The 4,272-nt window shown below is 36.2% G+C and overlaps 1 non-coding gene across 1 annotated transcript; it reads right to left on the bottom strand.

Annotated features, from left to right (window-relative positions):
* Nucleotides 1-2,958: 2,958 nt before the first annotated feature.
* Nucleotides 2,959-3,065, bottom strand: LOC127193509 (U6 spliceosomal RNA). The gene has a single exon (XR_007831150.1). It is a non-coding gene; the product is annotated as a U6 spliceosomal RNA (small nuclear RNA).
* Between the last annotated feature and the right edge of the window lie 1,207 nt (nt 3,066-4,272).

Here is a 4,272-nt window from a genome sequence, read left to right as displayed (position 1 = left end):
TTGAGTATCTCACCATTTACTTTGATTTTGGCTATTGGCTTGCTGTATATAGCCTTTATTATGTTGAGGAAAGTGCCTTGTATCCCCGATATCTCTAAATTTTAAACATGAATGGGTGTTGGATTTTATCAAATGCTTTCTCTGCATCCAAAGAGATGATCATGTGGTTTTTTATTTTCAGTTTGTTTATATGGTGGATTACATTGATGGATTTCCGTATATTAAACCATCCCTGCATGCCTAGAATGAAGCCTACTTGATCATGATGAATGATATCTTTGATGTGTTCCTGTATTTGTTTTGCAAGTATTTTATTTAGTATTTTTGCATCGATGTTCATAAGAGAAATTGGTCTGAAATTCTCTTTCTTTGTTGAGTCTTTGTGAGGTTTAGGTATCAATGAGATTATGGCCTCATAGAATAAATTTGGTAATGTTCCATCCATTTCTATCTTTTGGAGTAGCTTGAAGAGTATCAGTATTAGCTCACCCTTGAAGGTCTGGTAGAATTCTGCACTGAAACCATCTGGCCCTGGGCTTTTTTTTTAATTTTATTTTTTGGTTGGGAGACCATCGATGATTGCTTCTATTTCTGTAGGGGAAATGGGACTATTTAGCTTGTTTATCTTTTCTTCACTCAACTTTGGCAAGTGAAATTGATCAAGAAAATCGTCTGTTTTCCTTAGATTTTCAAATTTTGTGGCATATATGCCTTAAAAGTTTGATCTTAAGATTCTTTGTATTTCTTCAGTGTCTGTTGTTATGTCTCCCTTTTGATTTCCGATTTTGTTGATTTCAATACTGTCTCTCTGCCTTTTAGTTAGTTTGGCTAATGGTCTGTTTATCTTGTTGATTTTCTCAAAGAACCAGCTCTTGGTTTTGTTGATTCTTTGGACTGTTTTTCTAGTTTCTAATTTGTTAATTTCAGCCCTGAGTTTGATTATTTCCAGACGTCCACTTCTTTCGGGTGTTTCTGCTTCTTTTTTTCCTAGGGCTTCCAATTGTGTCGTTAAGAAGCTTATGTGCGATGTTTCCAATTTCTTTTTAAAGGCACTTACTGCTATGAATTTTCCTCTTAGCACTGCTTTCAATGTATCCCACAAATTTGGGTACGTTGTTCCTTCATTTTCATTGAATTTCAGAAACTCCTTGATTTCTTTCTTTATTTCTTCCCTGACCCAGGTGTCATTTAGCAGAGAGTTGTTTAGTTTCCACGTACATGTAGGCTTTTTGTTATTTCTGTTGTTGTTGAATTGCAGCCTAAGAGCATGGTGATCTGATAGGATATTTCAGTATTATTTCAATCCTCTTGTATCTATTGAGGCTTGCTTTCTGACCTACGATGTGATCAATTTTGGAGAAGGTTCCATGGGGTGCAGAGAATAAGGTATATTCTTTCTTGTTTGGGTGAAAGGTTCTATAGATATCTGTTAGATCCATTTGACCCATGGCATTGGTTAATGATGTTATTTCTCTGCTTAGTTTCTGTTTCAATGACTTATCCTTCAGTGAGAGTGGGGTGCTGAAGTCTCCCACTATTATTGTGTGGGGATCGATGTGTGGTTTAAGCTTTTTTAGCAGATCTTTTACAAATGTGAGTGCCCTTGTATTGGGAGCATAGATGTTCAGAATTGTGATGTCATCTTGGTTGACTTTACCTTTGATGAGTATGAAGTGTCCTTCCTCATTCCTTTTGATTAATTTTGGTTGAAAGTCTATTTTGTTTGATACTAATATGGCTATGCCTGCTTGCTTCTTGTGACCATTTGCTTGGGATATTTTTCCAACCTTTTACCCTGAGGTAATGCCTATCATTATGGGTGAGATGTGTTTCTTGAATGCAGAAGAATTTTGGATCTTGTTTATGCACCCATTCAATTAGTCTGTGTCTTTTTATTGGGGAATTGAGATCATTGATGTTGAGAGATATTAATGACCAGTGACTGTTCAGAGTCTTAATTGTGATGTTGTTTCCAGTCGAGCGTTTGTGTAGTTGTGTTTTTGCCATGGGATAGTTATCTATTTCTTGAGTAGTTTTGGTTGTAGCTTGACCCTTTGGGATGAAGTTTTCCTTCTAGGACCTTCTGTAAAGCTGGGTTTGTGGATAGGTACTGTTTGAATTTGTTTTTGTCAAGGAATATTTTGTTTTCTCCATCAGTGGTTATTGATAGTTTTGCTGGGTAAAGTAGTCTGGCCTGGCATCTGTGTTCTCTTAGGGTTTGCAGGATCTCTGTCCAGGCCCTTCTGGCTTTTATGGTTTCTGCTGAGAAGTCGGATGTAATTCTGATAGGTTTGCCATTAAATGTTATTTGGCCCTTTTCCCTTGCAGCTTTTAATATTTTTTCTTTGTTCTGTGTGTTTTGTGTTTTGATTATTATGTGCCGGGCAGTTTGTCTTTTCTGGTCAATTCTATTTGGTGTTCTGTAGGCCTCTTGTATGTTTATAGGCATCTCTTTCTTTAGATTGGGGAAATTTTCTTCTATGATTTTGTTGAGAATAGTTTCTGGGCCTTGGAGACTGATATCTTCTCTTTCTTCAATGCCTATTATCCTCAGATTTCTTCTTTTCATGGTGTCCTTAATTTCTTGGATGTTTTGTGTCAGGAGTTTTACAGATTTTGCATTTTCTTTAGGGTTGCTTCAGGATCTGTGATTGTATCTTCTAGACCTGAGATTCGTTCTTCCATCTCTTGGATTCTGTTAGAAAATCTCACCTCTGTGTTGCTCGCCTTCTTCTCTGAGGTCTCACGTTCTCGTTTTTCTTCTGTCTGTGTGTTTATCATTAAATCCATTTTCATCTTCAGATCTTGAACTGATTTTTTTTTTATTTCCTTCATCTGATTGTTTGTATATTCCTGAGTTTCTTCTATTGCCACTTTATCGGTCTTCAGAGCTTGAACCATCTTATTTATTTCTTTCATCTGGTTGTTTGCATTGTCCTGAAATTTTTCCAGTTCCACAAAATTATGGAACGCTTCATGAATTTGTGTGTCATCCTTGTGCAGGGGCCATGCTAATCTTCTCTGTATAGTTCCAATTTTAGTATATGTGCTGCCGAAGCGAGCATGCACTTTTTTTTTTATGTCAACAATTGACTAATGATTACTGCATCACCAACTATAAGCCTGTTTGTCTTTTCCAGGCTCCTTTTCACCTTTTGTAAAAAGATTAAATGTGAGATGTTCATTCTGACTATATTTGTTCCAGAATAACTGCACCCAACACTATTTTGCTGATTTCCTCTTTGCCATTTAAATAGAACTATCTCTGCTCTAGCAAGATCCTAGAATGGTTGGCTTTCCAAAACGGTCTTATGGGTTGCTTGCAATTATGTTTGTAGCATTTCCTGTTCTGATAATATGTGAACATGTACAGAAATGAGATGCTTTTATACACCCTGCTCTTCAAGACCAAGTTATGCTCTTGAGACTTTAATACTATTCATGAGTGATGCTATACAGCTCGTTAAACTGCCTCACTCCTTCCATATGGAAATGCTTTGCCTAAAACTGTTCCCTGGGGTGAAAGAAAAAAAAAAGAGGAAATTATTTTTAAAATATGTTGGGAGTTTTACAGGGACATGCTATATACTGTACACTCAAATGACAGGTCCGAATGGGCTGTGATGACCTAAGACTTTAATCCTGTGATTTAGACTGACGTTAAAATCTTAACTTCTCAGTACAATGGTGTAATAAGGTGGGATGCAACGGTTAATGTTGCTTTCAGAATTTATTTTAAGAAAATTGATATAGGATTATTTTTATCATTGAGAAATGTGATTTTTATGGTCATAGCTTTGAAAATGAAAACATTATGTAACAAGATAAGCGTAGAAATGTACAACAAACAATGAGTATGGTTAAGAGCTAATTAGATGCAGAGATATTCCTGAGTCACTCTGGTTAGAAAAATGTGTAGATATTTGGAGGAAATGGTTGTTATTAGATAAAAATTAATATGGCACTGTAAAGAAAATATTGCTTCAGTTTCTGGTAGCTTGCTCAAAAATACTGAGAAACATGTCAGATCTCAAAATAATCCAAGACAAGGGGCCTAGAACACAAGTCAGGACAAATTAAATTTTCTTAGCCAACAGAGATACCCATGGAGTTGAAAGCACCAGCAGACAGGGCTCACAAACAGCACCTTGGAGACAGTGACATCAGCTTTATGGGAGATGTTAAAACCCAGTGACTGGGTTTTTCACACCATGTATCCTATACAATAACAATAAAAAGTAGCATTATAGCTTTTCACATGATGTTTACTAC

Source organism: Acomys russatus, chromosome 8 (genome assembly GCF_903995435.1).
Source record: "Acomys russatus chromosome 8, mAcoRus1.1, whole genome shotgun sequence".
Classification (NCBI taxonomy): domain Eukaryota; kingdom Metazoa; phylum Chordata; class Mammalia; order Rodentia; family Muridae; genus Acomys; species Acomys russatus.
The sequence above is the reverse complement of the archived record's forward strand: the minus strand, read 5'-3'. Positions and strand labels throughout refer to the sequence as shown.